Source organism: Scyliorhinus canicula, chromosome 12, assembly GCF_902713615.1.
Source record: "Scyliorhinus canicula chromosome 12, sScyCan1.1, whole genome shotgun sequence".
NCBI lineage: Eukaryota > Metazoa > Chordata > Chondrichthyes > Carcharhiniformes > Scyliorhinidae > Scyliorhinus > Scyliorhinus canicula.
This window is the reverse complement of record NC_052157.1, coordinates 144,170,604-144,184,277: the sequence shown is the minus strand read 5'-3', so window position 1 is coordinate 144,184,277 and position 13,674 is coordinate 144,170,604.

Genomic DNA, 13,674 nt, shown 5'->3' with positions numbered 1-13,674 from the left:
CAGTCCACAGCCAAATATCACTCAACAATGCAACGGCACGGAAACCTGAAGGTCCGCACAGTTGATGTAATGAACACTCCGGCACCCGAAGACAATTTTTCCGACCACGAAGAATTCAACTCCTGGGAAAACACATACAGCATTGGAATTATAAACGCCACAGCGGAACCACAAGAGCTGATGACAAAACCTCGACACGTGCATGCCATCAACTCCGCAAGCGAATGGACTGCTACGGTGCGAGTCAATGACTTCCTCATCACGTTCAAGCTGGACACGGGAGCCTCAGCAAACTTGATGACGAGCAAAGACCTCGCAGCCGTCCCAGGGACGCACGAGATGTTACCTGCTGCATGCAAGCTCACTGACTACAACGGAAACCTGATCACCTCAAAGGGATCCTGCCACCTACAAGTTGCCAACAACACGGTCACAACAGGACTACGATTGGAAATTGTAGATGAGAAAAGATCCTCACTGCTAGGTGCTCAAGCCTGCAAGGATTTGCGGCTAATTCAAAGGATCTTCATGCACGCGGCTGAATCATCACGCATTGCCGATGACATACAGCTGCTACTCAGCGGGTACCCCGACGTCTTCTCGGGCATGGGTACGCTACCCTACACATACAAAATCCTGCTCAAAGAGAATGCCATACCGGTCGTTCATGCCCCACGGAGGGTGCCGGCTCCATTGCGGGTCAAGCTAAAAGCTGAACTTCAACGTCTCCAAACTCAAGGCATCATCTCACGAGTCACGCAGCCGACTGACTGGGTCAGCTCGCTGGTGTGCGTTAAGAAGCCATCTGGTGAACTCCGGATCTGTTTAGATCCCAAAGATTTGAATAAGAACATTCGCAGGGAACACTACCCTATCCCCAAGCGAGAGGAGATAACGAGCGAAATGGCACAAGCTCGCATCTTCACCAAGCTTGATGCCTCACAGGGTTTCTGGCAAATGCAGCTCGATGAGTCCAGCCGCCTGCTGTGCACCTTCAACACGCCGTTTGGCAGGTACTGTTATAATCGGATGCCCTTCGGCATTATATCTGCATCCGAAATATTTCACAGAATTATGGAGCAGATGATAGAAGGCATTGAAGGCGTCCGTGTCTATGTGGATGACATCATAATATGGTCAACGACAGAGGAAGACCATATTGCGAGGGTGAAGCAAGTCTTCCAGCGGATCCACCACTTTGGACTGAAGCTCAACCAAGCCAAGTGCACTTTCGCACAGTCCTCTCTGACCTTCCTGGGCGACACAATATCAGAGCACGGAGTGAAGCCGGACGCTGAGAAGATCGCCGCAAATCAGAGCATGCAGAGACCACAGGACAAGAAAGCAATTCTAAGATTCCTGGGATTCATCAACTTCCTCGGTAAATTCATACCGAACCTAGCAGCACGGACGACGGCGTTGAGGAACGTGACAAGGAAGGGCACGGAGTTTGCCTGGACCCAAGATCACCAAGATGAATGGGATGATCTGAGACACCAGTTGATGGCAGCTTCAACGCTCGCATTTTTTGACCCGACAAAACCTACCAAGATCTCCACTGACGCCCGTCAACATGGAATTGGTGCTGTGCTATTGCAACAGAATGACCAGTCGGACTGGGTCCCAGTGGCTTACGCTTCACGAGCGATGACCGCCACAGAGTGCAGGTATGCACAGATAGAAAAGGAGTGCCTAGGGCTAATCACAGGCGTGACCAAATTCCACCACTATGTGTACGGTCTCCCCACGTTTCTCGTGGAAACTGATTATAGGCCGCTGGTCAACATCATCGACAAAGACCTAAATGATATGACACCGCGCCTACAACGCATGATGATGAAGTTGCAAAGGTACGACTTCACGTTGGTCTACACCCCTGGCAAGGACCTTGTGATAGCTGACACATTATCACGAGCCATGGACGCTGACAACCCGCCACTGGCTTCCATCAATGATGTGGAAGCTCATGCACAGTGGTGCAAGGAGACACTCCCGGCAACGGACGAGAGGCTGCAGCAAATTCGACAGACAACACAGGAGGACGCCACCCTCCATCAAGTCATACACAACCTTCAGCATGGCTGGCCAAATGGGCGGTGTCCACAGTTCCAAAACGTCAGGACTGAACTATCCATGGTCGATGGCATTATACTGCGAAACGACAGAATCGTCATCCCAATGGCGCTCCGGGCGGACATCCTCCACAGGATTCACGAGGGGCACCTTGGTGCCGAAAAGTGCAAAAGGAGAGCACGACAATCTGTTTACTGGCCAGGGATTAACGAGGCCATAACAAACATGGTGCTCACTTGTGACACGTGCCAAAGACATCGACCGGCACAATGCAAGGAGCCACTGCAGCAGCATGAGATGGCCACGTCACCATGGGACAAAGTGGGCATTGACTTGTTCCACGCCATGGGCCGCAACTATGTTCTGCTCATCGACTACTACTCCAACTTTCCGGAAGTCATGAAACTCCCGGATCTCACAGCGGCATCAGTCATCAAGCCTGCAAAGAAACTTTCTCCAGGCATGGCATCCCATGGGCGGTCATGTCCGACAATGGTCCTTGTTTTGCCAGCTGGGAGTGGACGGACTTCGCCAAGAACTACAACTTCAAGCATATAACATCGAGTCCACACTTTCCGCAATCAAATGGCAGGGTGGTGAAAGGTGTCCACATAATCAAACAACTCATCAGCAAGGCTGCGGACTCAAAATCCGACATACACTTGGCCCTCTTGTCATACCGATCGTCACCTTTGAGCTCTGGACTATCACCAGCTCAAATGCTCTTCAACAGAGATGTGCGGACAACGTTACCGGCACTACAATTCACCAATCCCGATCACTCGCCTGTCCTGGATAAAATGCGTCACCAAAGTCAAGTGCAAAAGCAACACTATGACCAGCAGGCAAAAGTACTGCAACTGTTGGCAATCAACGATACGGTGAGGTTGCGACACCCGGCTGGGGGCTGGTCCAAAATGGCGTTGGTCCTCCGCCAAATATCACCACGATCCTACATAGTGCAGTCTGACGATGGAACAATGTTTCGACGAAATCGGCAAGACCTTCTAAAAGTTACACCTCGTCAACGGGTATTTCCAACACTCGATCTGCAGGACGCACTAGATCTACAGGACGCTGTCATACAACATCCTGGAACTCCAGCAGCAGGTGTCCAAATGGACATAGAAGACCCTGGATCTCCATGCCCACTCAGGAGGTCTACCAGGATCAGACGTGCACCCAACCGTCTGAACCTGTGAACATGGACTGACAATTGCATTGCCCTGCCTTGTCATGTGTATATAAACCTAACTGTCTACATTTGTGTTTAGTTACAGCTCGGCAACTACAAGAAAAAAGTGAAAAAGGGGGATGTAGTGATCCTCGCCTGAGTGTGTACAGAAGGGGCTGATGGGAAATGGAAGTACCACCAGGGGGCAGCGCGGGGACATATAAGAGGGACACCGAAGGCCCGCCCTCGCCCACTTAGACCGGAGGGTTAAGGAGGCAGGACGTGGCAGTTGAGCTCAGGGCTGCAAGTCTTTTGGGCCTAGTTGCAGAACATTGAAGAGCAATATATTCTCAAGTGCAATTCTGTAACTTATTGTGGAGCACAATAAACCATCCTTTAACTTAAAGACGACTTTGAGCATTCTTTCAAGAAGCGTAACAAAATGGTGAACCTTTGGCAACTCAAACATCTTTTCGATCACAAAATGTCTGTGGGTATTTCCCATCCTAGACTGAAACTGTCTTCGTTGTCCATAAAGAAGATAGGTTAAAACTTCCTGATTTTCTTTTAAACGCCACACTTGTCAGTGGTCACAAATGAGGACATAACAGATGACACAAGACCCTGCCAGGGCTCTCTCCTCTCCGTCAGTGCCCACAGCCATCTGTCCTTTATCACTCTTCAATTCGAGTATCCGCATGTATAATCCCACTTTCCCAGGTTTGCCCTTTTCCCAGCTGCGACCCATCTCAAGAGTATTGACTTTCAGCCTTCTGGCTTGCATGTCCTGCCACTGCAGCCTGCTCACTGTAATACAATCTGTTATTGTATCCGGTACACTCATTACTTCCAGATTGATCAGTGCGTATGTAGCCACTGGCCCTTCCTTGTGCTGCCCTCACCTCTGCAGGTTACAGTTCATGTGATACGTTGCACATTTAAAGCAGTTTCCACAAGAAAAGAAAATGCATTGTTAGTCAATTCAGGCGACACTCTGCTTTCTAACATCAGAGATGTAACGTCCAGCCTTGTTTAATATTTAGATCTCCTTAATAAACAACATCTGCCTGGTTTGCAAGCTCTGGGAAATCAGTGTTCAGCTTTTATTTATTAAATAGCAACTGGGACCAAATTCAAAGCACTTCCAGAGTAGATGGACCTAAGTCCATGTGGTTTCTTACGCTGGGAATTCCATCTTGTGTGATTATTCAGGAACCCGTCAAAAGACTATTTAATTTTTCTCTGTCTTCTGCCTCTCTTAGCTGTGGCTCAGCCGGTATTCCTCCTGCCCCTCGGTCACAAGGTTCTCCAGGTTTGAACCCCACTCGGCGACTTGAGCAAGAAATGTCTGACGCTCCAGTGCAGTCCTGAGGGGGGCCTGCACGGTTGGAGGAGCTGTCTTTCAGATTACTTGGTAAACTGAGGCCGCATCTCTGTTCAGGCGGATGTCAAAAATCCCAGGGCACTATTTTGAAGAAGAGCAGGAGAGTTATCCCAGGTGTTCTGGGCAATATCTATCACTCAAGCACCATTACAAACACTGCTAAGTGAACTGCTGTCTATGGGGCGGGGGTTGCTGTGCAAAATTGGTGTTTGCTTTCCCTGTATAACAAAGGGGAGTGCATTTCAAAAAGTACTTCAAAGGCTGACGTTCTTGGATGTGAAAAGCACAAGATAAATGCAAGTTTTGCTTCCTTCCGTTAGCGATGGGGTGTCTATGGGTTTACATTGGACAACGGTGATACAAAATTAGTTACAATTTATTTAATTCCATATTTTCTATTCTTGCCATTGACTATGTTCAGTTAACTGAGTCCCAATTCTGTATTTATGTTTTTGATCCATGACAGTGTTAGTCTGAAACTCAGGCTAATGACATCTCTTCAAAATACCATTATTCTGGGTTTTATATAATATCCCGCATGCTTGAGAAATGACAGACATGTTAAAAATGTATTTTGTTCCCTCTCACTCACAGTCTTTTATCTTTTATCCTTTACCACATGGGAATTATACAGTAAATGGCAGAACCCTTAGGAACATTGACAGGCAGAGAGAGCTGGGCGTGCAGGTCCACAGATCACTGCACGTGGCAATGCAGGTGGATAAGGTAGTCAAGAAGGCATGCGGTATGCTTTCCTTCATCGGTCGGGATATTGAGTATAAAAATTGGCAAGTTATGCTGCAGCTGTATAGAACCTTAGTTCGGCCACGTTTGGAATATTGTATACAATTCTGGCTGCCACTCTACCAGTAGGATGTGGATGCTTTGGAGAGGGTACAGGGTACAGAAGAGGTTTACTAGAGTGTTGTTTACTCTGAAGAGTATTAGCTATGATGAGAGGCTGGATAGACTCGGATTGTTTTCACTGGAACGATGGAGGTTGAGGGGCGACCTGACAAGAGGTTTACAAAATGATGAGTGGCATGGACAGAGTGGATAGTCAGAAGTTTTTTCCCAGGGTGAAAAAGTCAATTACTAGAGGACATAGATTTAAGTTGCGAGGGGGAAAGTTTAGAGGAGATGGATTTTAGATTAGAGGAGTTTAGATTAGATGAAGTTTAGATTAGAGGAGGCAATATTTTTACATCGAGGGTGGTGAGTCCCAGGAACACGCTGCCGTGGGAGGTTGAGGAAGCAGATACGATAGCAACATTTAAGAGGCATCTTGATGAATACGTGAATAGGATAGGAATAGAGGGATACCGACCCCCAAAAGTGCAGAAGGTTTTAGTTTAGACGGGCAGCATGATGGGCGCAGACTTGGAGGGCCGAAGGGCCTGAATCTGTGTTGTACTGTTCTTTGTTCTTTTTATCCCCTTTTTTCTCCTGCCAACAGTGGTTTGTATTGGCCTCCAGTTCACCAGGCATGAGTTGTCTTGCCGGTACCTTGTCAATGTAACTGTTTTTCGCATGTTCGAGCACTCCTGTCTTTGAGTCTGAAGATTGAGTGTTTAAGTCCCCTAAATCAGTATTTGAAATTTTTATTCTGCTGCTGTTGGTGCATTAGAACTAAAATATTGACATCGAATGAGGTAGTATAGGGCCGGGGGTTGGAAGATTCTCAACCTTAGACCTCCAGCTATCGAGTCTGTCTTCACTACCTGAGCTGCAAAGTTGCTGAGGGGATCTCCCACCTACTATAGAACCCATAGTTGCGGATGAAAATCTGATGGTTTTACAATAGGCTGGCAATCAGCTGCGCCCAAATATCACATTTGTGAGGAAGATGTAAATTTATAATAATAATAATCTTTATTATTGTCACAAGTAGGCTTACATTAACACTGCAGTGAAGTTACTGTGAAAAGTCCCTAGTCGCCAGATTCCGGCGCCTGTTCAGGTACACTGAGGGAGAATTCAGAATGTCCTAACAAGCACATCTTCTGGGACTTGTGGGAGGAAACCGGAGCACCCGGAGGAAACCCAGGCAGACACAGGGAGAACATGCAGACTCCGCACAGACAGTGACCCAAGCCGGGAATCGAACTCAGGACCCTGGAGCTGTGAAGCAACTGTGCTAACCACTGTGCTATTACCGCCCAGACCCATTAATGCTACAGCCAATTACTCCCAGGGTTGAAATTGGTATACGTAATGCCCATTTTTCAGCAGTAAAAGGCATGACTAATTTAGTATTGAGATTCAACACATGGCTTTTGTCGAGCCCATATTTTACGCTCCTGTCCATCTGCCTAAAACAGGCAATAGGCAACTTGCCTATATTATTAAAGATGCTGATAACTATACTTCAGTGGCTCCTAGCACCTCAACGTCTTGAGGCAATGTTTAGAAGTAAGTGTTAAGTAATGGGTTAAGAGACATAGCAATTAGTTGTCTCATTTATGTTAAATGTTCAATGATTGTCTCATTTATGTTAAGTGTTCAATGATTGACACTGATATGTAAAGGGGCTTCAGGTGGACTCGGGATCTTGTGATGTGATGATTGAGTTTAGCGCAGTGTCTGTTAAAGTGAAATAAAGGTGTTTGTGAAAAGGAGCTGAACTTTTGTCTCTTCATACCACAGCATCCATTCATTTAACAGTAGATTCCTTCTTCTTTCCATTATTGAACGCAGACAGGTTTCCATCAGGTTGGGTTTTATGGTTTCCAGTGGGTAAGGGAGGTGTTATAGCAGCTGTGCAGACCACTTTTGCTGAGCCCCTCCATGTCAGCACAGCACGATCAAGTGTTGCTGGCCAATAAACACCACCTGGCGGGAACCTCGCTGTCATGGCTTTGTCAAGTAACAGCAGTAGCACAAACCTAACAAGACATATAGGGCGAAATTCTCCGACCCCACGCAGGGTCGGAGAATCGGCCGGCAGCGGCGTTATTCCCGCTCCCGCAGGGTTTTTAATTCTCTGACCGGCCAAAAACCGGCGCTGTGCAAATCCCGCCAGCAGCCTCTGAAAACAGCTGGCGCCGGCGGGATTTCATTATATTTTTTTTCCACAAATTTCCGGCCCGGATGGGCCGAAGTCCCGCCGACGTGGCCACGGGTCACGTCGGCGAAAATCACAGTACCTTTAAAACGGCGTCAACCATTGATGATGGTTGACACCGTTCAGTGTGGTGGTGGGGGGGGTTGCGGCATGGGGGGGTGTTGCGGCATGGGGGGGGTTGCGGCATGGGGGGGGGTTGCGGCATGGGGGGGTTGCGGCATGGGGGGGGTGCGGCATTGGGGGGGGGTTGCGGCATCGGAGGGGGGGGGTTGCGGCATCGGGGGGGGGTTGCGGCATCGGGGGGGGTTGCGGCATCGGGGGGGGTTGCGGCATCGGGGGGGGTTTGCGGCATGGGGGGGGTTTGCGGCATGGGGGGGGTTGCGGCATGGGGGGGGGTTGCGGCATGGGGGGGTTGCGGCATGGGGGGGTTGCGGCATGGGGGGGGTTGCGGCATCGGGGGGGGTTGCGGCATGGGGGGGTTGCGGCATCGGGGGGGGTTGCGGCATCGGGGGGGGGTTGCGGCATGGGGGGGTTGCGGCATCGGGGGGGGTTGCGGCATCGGGGGGGTTGCGGCATCGGGGGGGTTGCGGCATCGGAGGGGGGGGTTGCGGCATCGGGGGGGTTGCGGCATCGGGGGGGTTGCGGCATCGGAGGGGGGGGTTGCGGCATCGGGGGGGTTGCGGCATAGGGGGGGTTGCGGCATCGGGGGGGGTTGCGGCATCGGGGGGGGTTGCGGCATCGGGGGGGTTGCGGCATCGGGGGGGGGTTGCGGCATCGGGGGGGGTTTGCGGCATGGGGGGGGTTTGCGGCATGGGGGGGGTTGCGGCATGGGGGGGTTTGCGGCATGGGGGGGTTTGGGGGCAGCGGCGTGCAGAGAGGGGGGGGCGACGGATGCCCGGGGCCAACGCACCGTCGCCCCCCCCCTCTGTACGACGCTGCCCCCTACCCCAACCACCCCCCCCTCACCACCCCTACCCCCCTCCAACGCCGCCCCCCCATCTCTCGCAACGCCGCAAACCCCACCCTCAACGCCGGTACCCACACCCCGTCCCCCTCCCTCTGAAGGCCGGTACCCACACCCCCCCTCCCTCTGAAGGCCGGTACCCACACCCCCCCTCTCTCCTCCTCCCCCCCTTCCTTCCTCCTCCCCCCTTCCTTCCTCCTCCCCTTCCTTCCTCCCCCCCCGCTCCTTCCTCCTCCCCCCTTCCTTCCTCCTCCCCCCCTTCCTTCCTCCGTTAGTGGGGGGGGTGCGGCGTTGGAGGGGGGTAGGGGTGGTGAAGGGGGTAGGGGTGGTGAGGGGAGGAGGTTGGGGTAGGGGCAGCTGCGTGCAGAGGGGGGGCGACGGTGCGTTGGCCCCGGGCATCCGTCGCCCCCCTCCTCTGCACGCCGCTGCCCCTACCCCAACCCCCCCTCACCACCCCTACCCCCTTCACCACCCCTACCCCCTTCACCACCCCTACCCCCCTCCAACGCCGCCCCCCCCTCTCAACTCAACGCCGCAAACCCACCCCCCCCCCCTCCTCTCAACTCAACGCCGCAAACCCCCCAACGCCGGGTCTGTCTCTCTCCTCCTCCCCCCCCCCCCCCCCCCAAATGCCGGGTCTGTCTCTCTCCTCCCCCCCCCCCCCCAAATGCCGGTCTGTCTCTCTCTCTCTCTCCTCCCCCCCCCCCCCCCCAATGCCGGGTCTGTCTCTCTCCCCCCCCCCCCCCCCAAATGCCGAGTCTGTCTCTCTCCTCCTCCTCCTCCCTCCCCCCCCCCCCCCCAAATGCCGGGTCTGTCTCTATCCTCCTCCCCCCCCCCCCAAATGCCGGGTCTGTCTCTCTCCTCCTCCTCCCTCCCCCCCCCAAATGCCGGTTTGCCTCTCTCTCTCTCTCTCTTCCCCCCCCCCCCAAATGCCGGGTCTGTCTCTCTCTCCCTCCCCCCCCCCAAATGCCGGTCTGTCTCTCTCTCTCTCTCCTCCCCCCCCCCCCCAATGCCGGGTCTGTCTCTCCCCCCCCCCCCCCCAAATGCCGGTCTGTCTCTCTCCTCCTCCTCCCCCCCCCCCAAAACGCCGGGTCTCACCACTTCCGCAGCTGGTGAAACTGACGCGTATCGCGTCAGTCAGCTGCTGGCCCCTCCGGGAACGGAGAATCGCCGCCTAAAAGAAGGCCCCCACGCCGGAGTCATCTACACCAATTTTGCTCGCCGGAAATCAGCGTTACGACGGTCTGCAGAGAATTTCGCCCATAGTGTGCAATCTTCCCAACAATGGGTAGAAATCTGCCCAGCAGGGGTGTTATGGTGGCGCAGTGGTCAGCACTGCTGCCTCACGGCGCCGAGGACCCTGGTTCGATCACAGCCCCGGGTCACTATCCATGTGGAGTTTGCACATTCTCCCCATATCTACGCGGTGAATCAGCCACGTTAAACCGCCTCTTAATTGGAAATAAATGAATTGGGTACTTAAAAAAAAAAAAAAAAATTTAATCTGTCTTGCAACAGCATCCGAAAGGCTGGCTTAAATCCGACTTTCCCAGTAACAAGATGAGAAGGCATCAGAGATAGAAACACATTTCTACTGTGTTAGTGAGTGGGAATTGCTGCGAGCTTCCCGGCGCTCGGCCCAGTGAGGCCGGATACGCTATTCAACATTAATTGGTCCACTTAACGAGGCCTCATGGGCTTCTCACCCCAAATGATGGCTCACCAGCTGATTAGTCGGGACCGCAAGCCCCCCGCTAACAAGGTCGAGCAGCACATAAGCTGCACTTGCTCAGCCAATCCCAGCCAGCTCGCGATAATAGCGCCAAGGAGGCCGGCCCCAAGATTCGGGGATGCTGACCGGGGGGAGGCTCCTGGATGCGGTGGAGGCCAGGAGGGATGTCTTGTTCCCCGAGGATCCTGGAGGGTGACCACAAGACAGCCAGTGCTGCCTGGGATGAGGTGGCGGCAGCTGTGAGCTCGGGGAATGTGGCCAAGAGGACTGGCCTCCTGCCAGAAAAAGGCCAATGACTTACACCGGCCAGCACAAGTGAGTAGACACCGAAGCACCCCCTCCACACCCAAGGGAGCATCTCCCCTCCACTCCCCATGTGACTCCCAGACATTCCTCCACCCCCATCCCCCTTCGACCCCCTCAACCCCTCCTTCACAATCCCTCTCCCGCCACTGTGAACCAGGCATTTGGCTAACGGTGCCCTCTCTGTGTCCCCTCAGGAGAAGCTCTCCTAAAACAGTCAGGAGAGGGTCCAGGTTGGCGGAGGGGTGGCGGACATAAGAATCCTCACCTCCTTCAAGGAACGGGCCCTGGAGGTAACTGAGGTGGACGAGGACTGATTGGTCGCCCACGTGGAGGCTGGCGGATGTCACAGACGTGGGGGACCACCGGGCTCCACCAGGAGGACCTGTCAAACGTGAGTTGTGATGGCCTTACTGACTGACCCATCCCTCCCATTGATCACTTCTCCATTCTCCCACAGGTCCTCCAGTCGATCCCGGGCGGCACCCTCCCCTGACTCCGAGGAGAACACCTTGGAGGAGAGATCCAAGGCTGCAACTGTTATAGTCGTGGCACAGTTGTCATCCCCACCCCCCACCAACACAGCGACATGCACCTCAGTGGAACATGTTAGCGGACAGGCTTCGGGGATCGTAGATATATTTTAGAATAAGAGATATGTAAACTGTGTGTATTTAGTAATTCATATACTTAATTGTCTTAAAGTAATGTAGTCATGTTCATGTGTATTTATGTTTTTAATGTAATAGTCTTTAATAAGTGTTACACGATGACTGCTTATATTCATTGGGGTGTTACTTGACTCCTCACCATTCCAAAAGCAAAATTATACAACCCCACGAATGAATGTTCCAAGATGGGACACCCTTGCAGATAACATCAGTGGTTTGTGACACTGGACAATTAGCATTGGGCATGGAACCCCCTTGACAAGCGAGCGCCTAGAGCAGGACTGTCAAAGGAAGAGGTTCAGCTATGATCCAGATGTTTGCTCTGGCCACCAATCTAATGGCCCCCTTCCCCCTTGACTCCTTGGGCGGGATTCTCCCCTACCCGGAGTGACGGGGGGTCCCAGCGTAGGGGAGTGGCGCCAACCACTCTGGGCTCGGGCCTCCCCAAAGGTGCAGTACTCTCCGCACCTTTGGGGGCTAGCCCCGCACCAGAGCGTTTGGCACCACGCCAACTGGCGCAAAAACTGGCGCCAGCGGCCTTTCAGGCCCGCCGCCCGGCAGTGGGGCTGGCCGAAAGGTTTTCGCCGGTTCGGTCATGCTGCCGCTGACGTCACCACCGGTGCATGCGCGCTGTGGGTTTCTCTTCCGCTTCCGCCATGGCGGAGGCCGTGGCGGCGGCGGAGGAAAAAGAGTGCCCTGATCGGGAGGCCCTGATCCCGGGCCTGGCCACCGTGGGGGCACCCCCCGGGGTCCGATCGCCCCGCACCCCCCCCAGGACCCCGGGGGCCTGGTCGCGCCGCCGATCCCGCCGCCACCAGAGGTGGTTCAAACCTCGGCGGCGGGAGAGGCCTCCCAGCGGCGGGACTTCGGCCCATCGCGGGCCTGAGAATCGCCGCAGGGGCCTCGCCGATCGGAGTGACGTGATTCCCGCCCCCGCCACTTCCCGAGTGGCGGAGAATCTCTGCCACGGCGGGGGCGGGATTTTCGGCGGCCCCAGGCGATTCTCCGACCCTGCTGGGGGTCAGAGAATTTCGACCCTTATTTGTTATTCAGACTACAGAAAATAGACAAATAAAGCCTACTAAAGTCAAACGCTGCACCTTCAGCAGCAGATCTGCTGCTACATGCAGCCATGATTCCATTTGTAGACTATGTGTATATTGTGATGACTTGCACACAAAAAGTGACATGGCAGCAGCACAGGAGTAACCGGCACGTAAGTAAGAGCTGCTAAAGAACTCCAAGTAAACTGTTTAATTTTTTGTCCTTTGTCATCATTTCCATACAATCCAGGAGCTTTACACTGTTGGCAGGCCTTTTCTTCTGCCCATGGGCCACGACATGGCCTAACGCACTCCTTTCTGATGTGAATAGCAACACGTAAGGGTGGGCAATAAAATTGCACTGGCTTGGCTTTTTAACAAGCTCAATAGCTTGGCGACTGGGTTTCTTCAGAAGGATGGGCGGGCTTCCGATTTCGACTCCCACTCATCTTCTGAATATAAGAGTCAGGCAGGATGATGTTGGATTGCTGAGCGGGCATCATCACGCCACACTTCACGACCGATTGGCGAGTGTAAAAATCCAGCTCATTCAGCTACTGATCCGTTTGGATGAGGGCGCACAACGACACTGAATATGCACAAGAAACCAGTGGTCAGTTGTCCCTATTCAACATGTGGCGCACTGAAGCAAGAAATGATGCCAATTACTACATTGATTTGAACTAAATAATGAATGGGAAGACTCTGCTCTTTGAACAGCAGATACATAATGTTGTCGACTAAAACTCCTTGAGTGTTTAACTTTCTCGAAGGAATGAAATTGGTTTTCAGCAGACAAGCTAATTTCTTTTGATTATAAAATGCCTCAAGGGTGAAATAACACCAGGCAATATCAGCATACAAACAAGTTAGTGCGTCGGGTACAAATTCCTCCCTCTGTTATTCCAGCAAAGAAGTTAGCTTATTTGCTTTAAGCGTGTTAGCACTTCAGTTAAAAAAAAAAACAGAATTTAAAATAAATATGCTACTTAAAGCCACCATCAGACCATTTTGTACATAATATGGAGAAGTCAATCATGAGGCACTAACCCAATTTTGCGGCCTAAATAAGTGACTGTAAGTGAAGGAGGTCACTTAAACCCAAAAATTTAATTACCGCCTAAAATCCTCTAGTGTCGTCCAATTCTATTTAACCTCTGCGTTTCCTGCCTCCTTACGACAATAAAGGGGGCTATTTGATAAAACAAGTAACATATTTCGTACAATCAGATCCATGAAAAACGTGGCGGAATAAGCACACAAAAG